Raw genomic sequence first — 15,861 nt, forward strand, 5'->3', positions numbered from 1 at the left:
GCTGGACATGGAAAAACACAGGGCTCAAGAGACAAGGAACTAATTGGGACACACCTGAAATCAATGAACATAATGGGAGACACGAGGGAGAAACTAGGTCATGGGGCCCCTTGGGGAGGAAAACACAAGACACAGAACACAGGACTGACACATACAATTAAAGTGCATTAAGTACAAAATTAGTTGTTCCTATTTAGCAGACTTTAAATATACCAGTTTAGTATACTAAAAGTACAATTGCAGGGTATTTTTATTAAGTATATAAATAATATGTATATTATTTGTAGTAAAGTTAGCATGAAATAAATGTATTACAAATACATTTTAGTATATTTATTTTTCACAAGGGTATGCATCTGACTTGCATTCCCGAATGAAAACTGTGGACACAAAGAGAAGCCATGGTGATCTTTAGCACCCTGTCTGACTCTGAGCAGATGGTGGAACCAAACACCCTCAGCCCGTTAGAAAGGCATATCACTCTCTGATCACTCATATCACTGCCTTTGAGAGGCGACTGTTAAAAATCCTCTGATCATGGTCCATATCTCTATATGAATATTGTTTCATTAAGTCATTTCTTAGTGGATATGCCTCATCACCCACAATCACACAAGGCAAAACTTTATTTGTTTTGGGCAATGGTTTGGGCAGAGGAAATTGTAGAAGCTTTACAGAGGCAAACAGCCCAGCATCAGACACCCTGCCACCATATTTGCATCATCCAGAGATGCCACCTTCACTACAGAGATCGTTTATTTGCAGTTGTGGAAGATGCTTCCATTCTTAGCAGGAGGCTGGATATGAATATGTTTTCCATCTATGTCCCTCTAGTCCTGCTATGGAGCCAGAATTATCACAGCCTTGCAATTTAGGCCATTGTATTTCGACAAGCACATTGACAAAGAATGGAGCACATTCTTAAAGCAGCTTGCGTGTCTGATTACTCTCTTTTAAAAAAACGCTATAGTTGGACCCATTTCCACCCACACAAAATTGAGAGGGACAGAATGAGGGCTTTTTGCTTTATTACTTCACCTCTGTGTTGACTGATTTAGATCAGCTAGTGGAATGACACATTTCTCCAAATCTGATGAAAAACAAAGTCATCTACATCTTGAATCTTGAGGACATTTTCGGCACATTTTAATTTTTAGTGAACTGTTCCTTTAACAAAACTCCTCATTGATCGACTTTATGATAAGTATGTATTTTCAATAGTGTCTTGTTTTTATTGTGTATTTTCAATCTGGGTTCAATATGCAGTAAAGTTGAGACGTTTGTCTAAGGTACTTGGTTGTGTTAATTATTTTGAGAGCAATTATATTTTCTATAAATTTGTTTAAGGAAAAACTATAATATGGTGTTTCTGTTCTCATGAAAATGCTTCTCTCCACAAATCAGACACTAAGATCTTAATGACATCCATAGAAGACAAGAACAAAGAGAAACCTACAGTAGAAAAAAAGCTAGAGATAAACAAGTGATTTAGAATGCATTATAAACAAACTCAACAATGCCAAACTATAACACTAGACTGACAGAGATCATAAAATCCAGTCAAACCATACTGAAGACAAACAGGAATTTGAAAAAAAAAATGTCATGAAGTGATCAGTTTCAGAATCCTGCTTCAGTCGTTTCAGCCCTCGCTGACATGCAAAATGAAACTGAAACCTTATCTCGCAGTTGTCCAGTTTCTGGGCACTTGCTCCTGTATTTGAACAAGTGCGCAGTAGTGTAGTCTTCTGTAGTGTAATCTTCAATAGTGTAGTCTTCTGTAGTGTAGAATTCTGTAGTGTTCTGTAGTGTAGTGTTCTGTAGTGTAGACTTCTGTAGCGTAGTGTTCTGTAGTGTAGTGTTCTGTAGTGTAGTCTTCTGTAGTGTAGACTTCTATAGTGTTCTGTAGTGTAGTGTTCTGTAGTGTAGTCTTCTGTAGTGTAATCTTCTGTAGTGTAGACTTCTGTAGTGTAGACTTCTGTAGTGTTCTGTAGTGTAGTGTTCTGTAGTGTAGTCTTCTGTAGTGTAGACTTCTGTAGTGTTCTGTAGTGTAGTGTTCTGTAGTGTAATCTTCTGTAGTGTAGTCTTCTGTAGTGCAGTCTTCTGTAGTGTAGTCTTCTGTAGTGTAGACTTCTGTAGTGTTCTGTAGTGTAGTCTTCTGTAGTGTAGACTTCTGTAGTGTAGACTTCTGTAGTGTTCTGTAGTGTAGTCTTCTGTAGTGTAGACTTCTGTAGTGTTCTGTAGTGTAGTGTTCCGTAGTATAGTCTTCTGTCGTGTAGACTTCTGTAGTATAGTCTTCTGTAGTGTAGTCTTCTGTAGTGTAGTCTTCTGTAGTGTATACTTCCGTAGTATAGTCTTCTGTCATGTAGACTTCTGTAGTATAGTCTTCTGTAGTGTAGTGTTCTGTAGTATAGTCTTCTGTAGTGTAGTCTTCTGTAGTCAAAAAAGTTAGAGAAAAACGTACTGCGCCATGGTTCAACAGTAATACCCATTCTCTCAAGAAAGAAACTCGTAGTCTTGAGCGCAAATGGAGAAAAACTAACTTGGAAGTTTTTAGAATTGTGTGGAAAAACAGTATGTCCAGCTATAGACAGGCTCTAAAAGCTGCCAGGGCCGAGAATATCCACAAACTCATAAAAAATAACCAAAACAATCCACGTTTTTTTATTTAGCACAGTGGCTAGATTAACAAATAACCAGACGCCACCCGATCTAAATATTACCTCACAGTTTAATAGAAATTACTTTATGAATTTCTTCAGTGATAAAATAGATAACATCACAAATACAATAACAAATGTAGATTCTACAGCATATAATACTTCAGCTTCATTCATCGCACCAAAAGATAAACTGCAGTGCTTTACAACTATAGGACAGGAAGAGCTAAATAAACTTATCACTGCATCTAAACCAACAACATGCCTGTAAGATCCTGTACCCACTAAATTACTGAAAGACTTGTTACCTGTAGCAGAAGAACCGCTTCTCAATATTATTAACTCGTCGTTGTCTTTAGGTCACGTCCCAAAAACATTCAAGCTGGCGGTCATTAAGCCTCTTATTAAGAAACCACAACTAGATCCTAGTGAACTGGCAAATTACAGACCCATCTCAAATCTTCCTTTTATGTCTAAAATTTTAGAAAAATTTGTGTCTGCTCAATTGTGCTCCTTCCTGCAAAAAAATGATCTCTATGAAGAATTTCAGTCAGGTTTCAGGCCCCACCATAGCACAGAAACTGCACTTGTTAAAATTACAAATGACATACTTCTTGCGTCAGACCAAGGCTGTGTCTCATTGCTAGTTTTACTTGATCTTAGTGCTGCATTCGATACTATAGATCATGACATACTCATAGATCGATTACAAAACTATACAGGTATTCAAGGGCAGGCTTTAAGATGGTTTAGATCCTACCTGTCCGATCGCTACCACTTTGTTCATTTAAATAGGGAGTCATCTCAATTATCACCAGTAAAATATGGAGTGCCACAAGGATCTGTCCTAAGTCCTCTTCTATTTTCAATATACATGTTGCCCCTTGGTATTATTATTAGAAAATACTGAATTAGTTTCCACTGTCATGCTGATGATACTCAACTATATACTGTATCTCAACAAGACCAGATTAAACTTCTAAATTATCTAAGCTAACAGAGTGTGTTAAAAATGTAAAAGATTGGATGACCAATAATTGTCTCCTATTAAATTCAGATAAGACAGAGATATTACTTATTGGACCAAAAAACAGTACACAGAATCTCTTGGAATACAATTTGCAACTAGACGGGTGTACTGTTACCTCCTCTACAGTCAAAAATCTGGGTGTTATATTAGATAGCAACTTGTCTTTTTAAAATCATATTTCCCGTGTTACAAAAACAGCATTCTTCCATCTTAGAAACATTGCCAAGTTACGAAACATGTTACCTGTTTCTGATGCAGAAAAGCTAGTTCATGCATTCATGACCTCTAGACTGGACTATTGTAATGCACTGCTAGGTGGTTGTCCTGCATCTTCAATAAACAAGCTACAGGTAGTCCAAAATGCAGCAGCTAGAGTCCTTACCAGGTCAAGAAAATATGGTCATATTACCGCAATTTTACAGTCTCTGCACTAGCTACCTTTTAAGTTCCGTATCAGTTACAAAATAATATTACTTACCTATAAGGCCCTTAATGGGTTAGCTCCTGTGTACCTAACTAGTCTTCTACCATGCTACAATCCATCACGCTCGATAAGGTCGCAAAACTCTGGACTTTTGGTATCACCTAGGATAGCAAAGTCCACTAAAGGAAGTAGAGCTTTTTCGCATTTGGCTCCCAAACTCTGGAATAGCCTTCCTGATAACCTTGGGGTTCAGACACACTCTCTCTGTTTAAATCTAGATTAAAGACACATCTCTTTGGCCAAGCATTCAAATTATGCATCTCATAATCTTGTACTGCAGTTATATCTGATCAAATGCACATTATTATTCTTTAGCTTGGGTTAAACAAATCAATTTTGCTTGGTTGGAACAGCAGCTACGCTAATTATGTCTCTTTTGTCTTTCTGTTTTTGCCCGTGGTAACTAGGATTTACACAAGCTTCAGTCTGGATCCAGAACACCTGAGAAGAGATGATGCCAACCCCTCAGAGGACCTCAGATGATGGCAACCCTGAAACAACATACAGAACTACCACATTTTGCTATAAGTTTGATTGCATCATATAATACCGCATTGGCCCGAATATAAGATGACCCTGATTATAAGACGACTCCCCTTTTTCCAGATGTACCTTTTGGAAAAAGGGTTTTTAAAAACCAAATCTTGTTTTATCTCAGTAAAAAATATTTTGTCTTCAGTTATTTTCATATTGCATATTTTTCCTATTTTAATTTTTGTTTTGAAAGTATGGTAAAAACTGGTAAAATGTACCAACAATCACATTTAAAAAATATACACTTTTTGATATACCATAAAAAGTTTTTTTTAAAACGGCAGCCCATCTGAATTAGGACATTTAGGCTATCATCTAATAGTAGCCTACCAAAATCTTATTAACAGTAGAAGTTAAATCTTACCGTAGTCTTCAAATCTGGGTACTGTCTTACGTTTTAAAATCACAAAGGGAGTTTGGTCCCATCAGGCTAACGTGACAGTCACGACTCGTGCAGCTGTAAGGTTTTCTTTTGCTTTTACTCGCAATCTTTACAACACGCATTAGTTGTGGGTGTATTATTGACATGTCAAAGCCTAGACCCTGAATATAAGACGACCACATTTTTTCAGATGTATTTCCAAGAAAAAAAGAAAAACGTCTTCTATTCGGGTCAATACGGTAATTGCTGAAAATATGGTCATCATTGATGATATTGGCTTGGATTTCTCGCAGCCTGATACAATTATTGGTCAAAACCATGTTCGCAATGGCAGCCTCTTGTGCACGAGTGAACATAGGGCCCCTTCCACCTTGGTGTCCTCGACCCTCAATCCTATGTAAAAAAAAAATAAAAATTATATATATATATATTAAAAAAAACAAATACAGCCTACTGTCAAATGTCACAGTAAACAATATTGATGATAAGCTGTAGCTCTGCAAGAGGCACAGGCATCCCGGCCTGACGCTCCCCTCTCGCCGCTGCTCGCACACGCTCTGTTGCCATAGCAATGCCCTGTAAAGGTGGGAGGCAGCGTGCTTGCAAGGTGGATCCATTAGTGCAAAGTGCAATTTAAATCCCAAAAAGCCAAGGTAAAAGTAATCTTCAAATTGAGGATTAAAAGGAAAGATTGCACGAAGCTTTTGCTTAGCTTGTGTCTTTCTTGGCTGGCTGCTGTGATGTTTTTGTCCTCATCAATCAGACTCAGCAGATAAAATGTACCTCAGCTTGACAGGAAATCACTTTTTGTTATCTTAAACATTAAATGCTTGCAATATTTAAAATTTGTATTTTAAATATAAATTGTGATTTTCTTTCTTGCTTTTTATCTTGCTTGCTCCAGGTTTGCTGTGTTTGTTTTAGGGATGCACACTTTGGCCAAAACAGGTGTCATTATATATCAATATAACTATACAATTTAAAAAAGTAAAATAAATATATTGATATATTTACAACATTTTTGGCCAAACATATATGAAATATTTATTCAGTAAAATGGCAGTCTTTGCATTTTGATAATCAGTACAGCTCTACCCAGATGCTAGTATTTCTGGGTGCATTTGTGATGCTGTGAAGAGCAGGGACTGCTGGGAGTGGAAACACAGGGCAGTGCTTGATGAGCTTGATGTTTCTTCTTTCTGCAAGGACGGATAAATATGAAAAAGTTACTTTTTGGCATATGGGTTTTGCATTACATAACGGCCTAATTTTGTATTTGTGGGCTGTGTTTGTTTTAGATCTTCAACAGGAATGTGATTATAAATGTATGATTAGAAAATACTTTTTTGTGGCGCTTTGGTGATCACATGAGAAATACAGGTTCGAATCCAACCTGCAACATAAGTCGATCTCATTCCCCATCTTGCTGTCCCCATAGAAAAAGTAATACTCCAAAAATAAAAAAGCCCAAAATTAATAATCCAGTGAGCAGTTGATCTTTGTTCTGAAGATATTTTGAACAGATCTTCATCCCAAGCCAGAATATCAAATCATTGCGCATGCACTGACCATTTAGACTGCAAAATGTTTAATCAATAAAATTATTTATAAATGTAATCAGCTTAAACGAGAAGCCCGGCACTTATGTAGCAGCCCGTCTTCTGTGTTTTTTTTTTTTTTTTCCTGTGATGAGACGTGGGAGTGTCGCAGCTCATGTGGTGAGGAAATCAGAACCACTCAAGTGAGAAAAATTGCTGACTGAACAGCATAACTCAGTGTCACTGGGATCCATCAGAGCGAATCTTTCCATCGAACTGCTTTCATACACGTCTGATGTGACAGAAAAGCTGCGCTGTGACATTCTGAACTACCTGTTCATCTTAACAGAAACACTCAGATTTACAATGAAAGGTCAGAACGTTTCCCAGGCAGCAAAAAGTGCAGTGATAAGAAATGTGTAAGATCTGCATCAAGAGAATTCAGCATAAACAATGTTATAATATGCTGTAAATCAATCAAAATAATTAAAAATATTAAATAAATTAACAGTTTCACACTGCTGTGATATATATATATATATATATATATATAAAAAAAAATTAAAAAAAAAACATTTGTACAAAAACTAAGTTTAGGAAACAGCATGTGCTAGATTTCTGGCAACACATTGTTATGTAAGGGATAATAATAATAATACTTACAGTATTTCTTACCATAATCAGTTACAGTAATCAAACAACAAAGAAAACAAATAAAATCTGTAGACCTACTGTCAAATGTCACAGTAAACAATATTGATGATAAGTACAGCAAGCTTCAGTTTCAATGTACTGTGTAGTTAGCTTACCTGTTTTCTCGATGAAATGTCCGAATTACTGACGCAACAGTATTTCTGCCGAGATTCGGTTGAACTCTTTGTCCAGCTTCCATCAGTGTCAGTCCATGGTTGATAACATGGTCAATAAGTGTTGCACGGATTTCTTGAGTCAAATTTGGTCCTCATCTTCTTTGTTCAGGTTCTATCAACTCTTCAAGTCCTTCTCTACCTCTTCCTCTACCTAGGCCTCTTCCTCTATCTCCTTCTCCTCTTCCTCTACCTGGGCCTCCTCCTCTACCTCCTTCTCTTCCTCTACCTCCTTCATCTCCTCTTTGAGCTCCCCCTCTCACTCTTCTTCTTCTTCTTCTTCTAGCTCCTTCCATTTTTGTTAAAGACAGGTGAACTCACCTGCTGCCTTTTATAGCACACCTGAGTGCTGCGTTTTCAAATTAGCACATGTGTGCTTCCACACCTGGTGGATGTGCTTATCCAATTCGTTCATTAGTGTGGTCATTGGCAATCCGGGGCTTTGTAATGACAAGGAAGTAATCTCACAATCCTTATCTGTGTCTAAGGTGAAGAATAGAGAAAATATCATGACATAGTATTGTTATTAATTGGATAATTATTTTCATTATTACAGTATTTCTTAACATAATCAGTTAAAGTAAATCAACCAACAATGAAACAAATAAAATCTGTAGACAAATAAAAATTACTGCATGAAGTACATACACTTTGACGCTGAAGAAAAACTACTGTAAAAGCAACAAGAATACTGTAACTATTAATCATCTCTCCGTCTGGTTGGATCAGGCCATAAGATTTCATCCACATCACAGGCTATGTCTTCATTGGCAAGGCACCGTTGGAAAAAAAAAAATCGCCTCGTGTGACGAATCCACCCCTGCACAGAAGCTGCTTCGATATGATCACAGGCCTGCTCCATGGCCTGAATGAGGGGCAAACGGTCATAGGGCCGCAGGTCGTATACCTTCCACCGCCATGCTGAAAAAACTCTTCTATTGGATTCAGGAAGGGGGAGTATGGGGGAAGGTATAAGACGTCAAATTCAGGGTGCTCATGGAACCAATTGTGGACCAGAGCAGCCCGATGGAATGAGACATTGTCCCAAACGACAATGTACCGCATCTGGTCCACTTGGTTGAATGCTGTGACAATCTCGTGCAATCTGTCAAGAAATGCAAGTATTAGATTTGCATTATAGAGTCCCAGATTTGCATGGTGGTGGAGGACCCCATTTTGTGTAATAGCAGCGCAAAGGGTGATGTTACCCCCTCGCTGCCCTGGCACATTGGTGATTGCCCTGTGTCCAGTTACATTTCTCCCTCTTCTTCTTCTTATTCTAGCTCCTTCCATTTTTGTTGAAGACAGGTGAACTCACCTGCTGCCTTTTATAGCACACCTGAGTGCTGCGTTTTCAAATTAGCACATGTGTGCTTCCACACCTGGTGGATGTGCTTATCCAATTCGTTCATTAGTGTGGTCATTGGCAATCCGGGGCTTTGTAATGACAAGGAAGTAATCTCACAATCCTTATCTGTGTCTAAGGTGAAGAATAGAGAAAATATCATGACATAGTGACACATGGGGTTTTGTTTGATACCAATACAGACTTTGATGGTGCTCATAAACATGCTGTGGCACTCTCATCCACATATCCAGATGACCTGGACAAAGACTTTGGCGATGAACTTCAGTTCAAGAATTTCATGCGGGAAGAAAAAAATTGTTCACTAGAGCAGGGGTTTTCAGGCTGAGCCTGTTTCTGAGATAATAACATGCCAATCCGTGGTTGGATTTCCGACACGGCTAATCGTAAATCATCTTACACTGTCAATGAGCGTGACCAGGGTTGCCAGGTTTTCACAACAAAACCTGCCTAATTGCTACTCAAAACTAGCCCAAAACTACAAAACGCGGCAAGTGTTAAAGCAGCCCAATTCTGCAGGAAAACCTTGGCGTGACTGATACTCGAGCCATCTCTGCTCTAACTGTCGACTAGCAGTGGGAGTCAGATTGCCCCCTAGTGGATGGCTAAATATTTGTTAACTCATATTCATAAATTCTCAAGGGAACGTCTCTGAATTAGCTGATGCTCGCGCCCCCCTTGTCAGGTGCCAAGGGGCGCCCCACAAGTTAAAAACCCCTGCACTAGAGGATATGCTGAAAAAAAGGGCTACAGTACAGACTGTACTCGTTGCACTCAGACTGTTCTTAACCCTGCCCGTTACCAACTGCGAGGGCGAGAGATCCTTCTCTCAACTTAAAAGGGTGAAGAATGAACTCAGGATAACCATGAGACAGAAGCATCTGTCTGCACTCTCCCTGCTGGCTATTAAATCCTAGAGCCCTGCACGGGCCTCAAATATTCCCTAGCCTGGTTCTTATAGAAATTCTCGGCCCGAGTCTGTCTTTTTTTTCCCTTCTCCCAAAACAGCTTATAGGCTATTACTGTTTTAGAAATTAAAAGTTCAGTTTTGTATGTAATGGCAAAGTTATTATTTTTCATTTAGTTTTTTATTAAGTTAATTTAGAATAACGTTTGGAGCATTTTTTGTTCATTAAATTAAGCTTTAGCGTTAGTTCTGGCAGGTCACGTGAGTCAAGCTTGCATCAGCTGATTCTCAGCTGATCACATCTACCTATAGGAATATGACACCTATCGCGGCATTCCTATATAAGCTGTATTCAGTATTATTCAGCAGCTTTTCAGCTTGCTTCGGAGCAAATTACCCTCCTCCATCCCCAGCTCCACCTTTTGCCACAGTCAGGACTTAGCTTTCTGATATTCCTTGCTAATCAGACTCCTTTATCTTGAATAAAGTGTTACACTTAAATATCATTGAGTACATTAATGATATCTGCCTTGTTCTGTTCTGTTAACCCTGGGGGGGGTTATTATTGTTGCTCTCCCTGCTCATTCATGACAGGCTGCATGGATGGGCAGGGAGGTTTTTTGCCCAGAACAGAACCATACCGCCAAACCAAACTTTATGCTAAGTATCTATCATTTTGACGATAGTGGTCCTGACAGAAATGTATGTTTTTTTTTTTTGTTTTTTTTTAAAGTAACGACCAAGCGACCAGCGGAAGACCAATTTAGCCTTCTCAAATCATCACGACTCGCCTAAAATAAAATCTATAGATATAAAACAGTTCAAGCATATTTCACAATGTTAGTTTAAATGTTAAAATAGATAAATGCACTATTAGGCACATTTCCAGTCATTTGTGCAGAGAGTGGAAGCTGAAGCGTGCTCTGCAGGACATGGAGGCACCAGCGTGATCACTTAGATAACAGTGGAAACAACTTAAAATATGCCGTCATGTTTGCTCATAAAGTAATACATCATTTGTAACTGTAAAGGGTCTACTTTTATTTGTGTGCACTCACGATATCAACAAAACATTGAGCTTTTATAAAATAAAGAAAACAAACATGATGCGCTTTCTACCATCTTGGTCTGGAAAAGGAGTGCTTCACAAAAATGAACCGAAACTCAGTGAATACATGCCTCACAGACATGATAAATATATCTATAGAAACCTTTAAATTACTACTTTAACGAAATAATTCAAATCGTTAATCCATTAATCATTAATCCTTAAAGATGCATTTCTCACTAAAGGCACGTCCAATGAGGACATGACGAGTCATGACCGTCAACTTCATCTTTGCGACACTGACTCAGAAGACACTATAGTTTATTAATAAATAATTCAAATCTCTTTACTGTTTTCCCCCGACACATTCGTGGTAATTACTTTTGCTGGGTTTTGTGGCAAGCTTTAACCTGTTGCGTGCAAGCGCGAAACTCTTCCAGCTGCGCTGAAGGCACTTGCGCTCGCTGCTGCTGCTGGCGGAGACACTAGACTGCTACGGGGGTCGGGGGGATGGAGGGGGGCACACCGACTGTGGTCACCCTAGGGCATTACACTGTGTTAATCCAGGCCTGGTAGTGTAGACTACTGTAGTGTAGACTACTGTAGTGTAGACTACTGTAGTGTAGTGTAGACTACAGAAGACTACACTAGACTACAGAAGACTACACTAGACTACAGAAGACTACACTACAGAAGACTACACTACATACAGAAGTCTTCTGTAGTGTAGTGTAGTTTTCTGTAGTGTAGCCTATGTAGTCAAGTCACCTTTATTTATATAGCGCTTTTAACAATACAGATTGTGACAAAGCAACTGAACAGCATTAATTAGGAAAATAGTGTCAATAATGCAAAATGACAATAGTAAACACTAATTTTTCAGTTAAAGACAGTTCATCATTGAATTCAGTGATGTCAACATCCAGCTCAGTTTAAATAATATCTTTGCAATCATGTCAACGATAACGCTGGAAATGAAGTGTCCCCAACTAAGCAAGCCAGAGGCGACGGCGGCAAGGAACCAAAACTCCATCGGTGACAGAATGGATAAAAAACCTTGGGAGAAACCAGGCTCAGTCGGGCCTGTAGTGTAGTGTAGACTTCTGTAGTGTAGTGTAGACTTCTGTAGTGTAGTGTAGACTTCTGTAGTGTAGTGTAGACTTCTGTAGTGTAGTGTAGACTTCTGTAGTGTAGTGTTCTGTAGTGTAGTGTAGTGTTCTGTAGTGTAGTGCAGTGTTCTGTAGTGTGTCTACACTACAGAAGACTACACTACAGAACACTACATGTAGTTAACGTCGCTTCAATTCACAGTTTGTTTCTTTAGAGAAGTGAGCGTAACAGGGTAGGACTCAACTTGGAGAATGACGGCGTCAATCCTACTTCCTCTTCTTCCTCTTGCATGCTAAGCGAGCGCTCTACCATTTCAGCTAATTCCCCTGGCTGTGGTGGGGTGAAGTCCATCACTCCAAACGACGCCTTTGCAAAGCGACCGCTATTATAACGGGCTTTAAGAAAAGAGGCCATCTCTTTGATTACTTCCATGTTAGTTCATGTTCCTTCTTTTGTTGTTGATGTAATTGTTCTTTGTTCTCAGGGCAGGCTCATGGGTCTAGGGGTATGATTCTCGCTTTGGGTGTGAGAGGTCCCGGGTTCAAATCCTGGATGAACCCATAGTGAGGTTTGAAATTAAGCACTGCTTTCTCTTTAGGGTCACGAATGATCAGGAAGTCTTTGGTCAATCGGGCAGAAGCCCTAACAAAACCAGGCCGGTTAGAGCGTGGTGCTAATAATGCCATGGTCGGGGGTTCGATTCCCGTACATGGCCAGCTTCTTTTGTTCTCTGGGAGCTCAGTTCTGCTCTTCAGGCAAATTGACGGGTGGTCTCACGGAAATACCCACTGTCTAAACAGTGCGAAGCCAAAAGAGCTTGTTTGGTAGAGCTTTATACTGAAAATCTAAAGGTCTCTGGTTAGATCCTGGGTTTCGGCAGATGACACTCGTCTTTTCCTATTGTTCGAGGGGGCCAGTAACCAAAATTCACTGTAAGCGATTTAGTCTTTGCGGCCATGTGAGCAAAGTCTGCTCCTGTCAAGGTTCTATGGTGTAATGGTTAGCACTCTTTCTTTAGAGAAGTGAGCGTAACAGGGTAGGACTCAACTTGGAGAATGAGGGCATCAATCTCACTTCCTCTTGCATGCTAAGCAAGTGCTCTACCATTTCAGCTAATTCCCCTGGCCGTGGTGGGGTGAAGTCTATCGCTCCAAACGATGCCTTTGCAGAGTGACCGCTATTATAACAGGCTTTAAGAAAAGAGGCCATCTCACCTCTGTGCTTGCACCTTTGCACTGGCCGTAATGAAGTTGAAGAATTAACCGAGAGATTGTGCTTTTGTTTTAAAGGCCCTTCTTTGTCTTGTTACCCCAGTACATATGTTTGTGGATTCCTATATTACGTAGGATACCTTTGGATCACTCAGGTTGTGAAGCCAACTTCTCCCCTCCAACACTGCCCACACTGGTTTAAAGTCTAAGGGACATCTGACTGTTTCAGCTGTCCTCCCAAGATCCCTCTACATATTAGGTTCAGCCCCATTTTTTAATCCATTCAGAGGCCAACTTTCATTCGTTTGCCTTTGACACTGTCTCGAGGGGTTTGATTACTTCCATGTTAGTTCATGTTCCTTCTTTTGTTGTTGATGTAATTGTTCTTTGTTCTCAGGGCAGGCTCATGGGTCTAGGGGTATGATTCTCGCTTTGGGTGTGAGAGGTCCCGGGTTCAAATCCTGGATGAGCCCATAGTGAGGTTTGAAATTAAGCACTGCTTTCTCTTTAGGGTCACGAATGATCAGGAAGTCTTTGGTCAATCGGGCAGAAGCCCTAACAAAACCAGGCCGGTTAGAGCGTGGTGCTAATAATGCCATGGTCGGGGGTTCGATCCCCGTACATGGCCAGCTTCTTTTGTTCTCTGGGAGCTCAGTTCTGCTCTTCAGGCAAATTGACGGGTGGTCTCACGGAAATACCCACTGTCTAAACAGTGCGAAGCCAAAAGAGCTTGTTTGGTAGAGCTTTATACTGAAAATCTAAAGGTCTCTGGTTAGATCCTGGGTTTCGGCAGATGACACTCGTCTTACGGGCCATTTTCTTTTGTTCTCTGGGATCTCAGCTCTGCTCTTCAGGCAAATTGACAGTTGGTCTCACGGAAATACCGCTGTCTGAACAGTGTGAGGTTGTGGCCAAAAGATCTCATTTGGTAGAGCTTCAGACTGAAAATCTAAAGGTCTCTGGTTAGATCCTGGGTTTCGGCAGATGACAGTTTTCCTATTGTTCGAGGGGGCCAATTACCAAAATTCACTATAAGTGATTTAGTCTTTGCGGCCATGTGAGCAAAGTCTGCTCCTGTCAAGGTTCTGTGGTGTAATGGTTAGCACTTTGAATCCAGCGATCCTCATTCAATTCTTGGTGGGACCTGTTTTGCCACCAATTTGCACCGGACCCCGTCCGAAATACATTTTGACAGCAATGAGCCCCAAAAGCTCACGTAGATAACGTCGCTTCAATTCACAGTCTGTTTCTTTAGACAAGTGAGCGTAACAGGGTAGGACTCAACTTGGAGAATGAGGGCATCAATCTCACTTCCTCTTGCATGCTAAGCAAGTGCTCTACCATTTCAGCTAATTCCCCTGGCCGTGGTGGGGTGAAGTCTATCGCTCCAAACGATGCCTTTGCAGAGTGACCGCTATTATAACGGGCTTTAAGAAAAGAGGCCATCTCACCTCTGTGCTTGCACCTTTGCACTGGCCGTAATGAAGTTGAAGAATTAACCGAGAGATTGTGCTTTTGTTTTAAAGGCCCTTCTTTGTCTTGTTACCCCAGTACATATGTTTGTGGATTCCTATATTACGTAGGATACCTTTGGATCACTCAGGTTGTGAAGCCAACTTCTCCCCTCCAACACTGCCCACACTGGTTTAAAGTCTAAGGGACATCTGACTGTTTCAGCTGTCCTCCCAAGATCCCTCTACATATTAGGTTCAGCCCCATTTTTTAATCCATTCAGAGGCCAACTTTCATTCGTTTGCCTTTGACGCTGTCTCGAGGGGTTTGATTACTTCCATGTTAGTTCATGTTCCTTCTTTTGTTGTTACTGTAATTGTTCTTTAGTCTCTGCTAGACAGTTGCCAGGAAAGGCACGTTGGTCTAGGGGTATGATTCTCGCTTTGGGTGTGAGAGGTCCCGGGTTCAAATCCAGGACGAGCCCATGGTGAGGTTTGGAGCTTAAGTGCTGTTTTCTCTTTAGGTTCCCGAACGATCAGGAAGTTTTTGGAAAATCGGGCAGAAGCCCAAGCAAAACGAGGCCGGTTAGCTCAGTTGGTTAGAGCGTGGTGCTAATAACGCCACGGTCGTGGGTTTGATCCCCGTACGGGCCATCTTCTTTTGTTCTCTGGGAGCTCAGCTCTGCTCTTCAGGCAAATTGACAGATGATCTCACGGAAATACCGCTGTCTGAACAGTGTGAGGTTGTGGCCAAAAGAGCTCATTTGGTAGAGCTTTAGAATGAAAATCAAAAGGTCTCTGGATAGATCCCAGGTTTCGGCAGATGACACTTTTCCTATTGTTCGAGGGGGCCAATAACCAAAATTCACTATAAGTGATTTAGTCTTTCCGGCCATGTGAGCAAAGTCTGCTCCTATCAAGGTTCTTTTGTTTAATGATTAGCACTCTGAATCCAGCGATCCTCATTCAATTCTTGGTGGGACCTGTTTTGCCACCAATTTGCACCGGACCCCGTCCGAAATACATTTTGACAGCAATGAGCCCCAAAAGCTCACGTAGATAATGTTGCTTCAACTCACAGTCTGTTTCTTTAGACAAGTGAGCGTAACAGGGTAGGACTCAACTTGGAGAATGAGGGCATCAATCCCACTTCCTCTTGCATGCTAAGCGAGCGATCAACCATTTCAGCTAATTCCCCTGGCCGTGGTGGGGTGAAGTCCATCGCTCACAACGACACCTTTGCAGAGCGACCGCTATTATAACGGGCTTTAAGA

The 15,861-nt window shown here is 40.5% G+C and overlaps 3 non-coding genes across 3 annotated transcripts; all 3 read left to right on the forward strand.

The window, feature by feature from the left end:
* The first annotated feature begins 13,537 nt into the window (after positions 1-13,537).
* Positions 13,538-13,609, forward strand: trnap-ugg (transfer RNA proline (anticodon UGG)). Its single transcript has one exon. It is a non-coding gene; the product is annotated as a tRNA-Pro (tRNA).
* Positions 13,610-15,000: 1,391 nt separating this feature from the next.
* On the forward strand, positions 15,001-15,072 carry trnap-ugg (transfer RNA proline (anticodon UGG)). Its single transcript has one exon. It is a non-coding gene; the product is annotated as a tRNA-Pro (tRNA).
* Positions 15,073-15,167: 95 nt separating this feature from the next.
* trnai-aau (transfer RNA isoleucine (anticodon AAU)) lies at positions 15,168-15,241 on the forward strand. The gene has a single exon. It is a non-coding gene; the product is annotated as a tRNA-Ile (tRNA).
* Positions 15,242-15,861: the final 620 nt, after the last annotated feature.

Source organism: Sinocyclocheilus grahami, unplaced genomic scaffold (genome assembly GCF_001515645.1).
Source record: "Sinocyclocheilus grahami isolate Dianchi unplaced genomic scaffold, SAMN03320097.WGS_v1.1 scaffold1191.1, whole genome shotgun sequence".
In the NCBI taxonomy this organism is placed as follows: domain Eukaryota; kingdom Metazoa; phylum Chordata; class Actinopteri; order Cypriniformes; family Cyprinidae; genus Sinocyclocheilus; species Sinocyclocheilus grahami.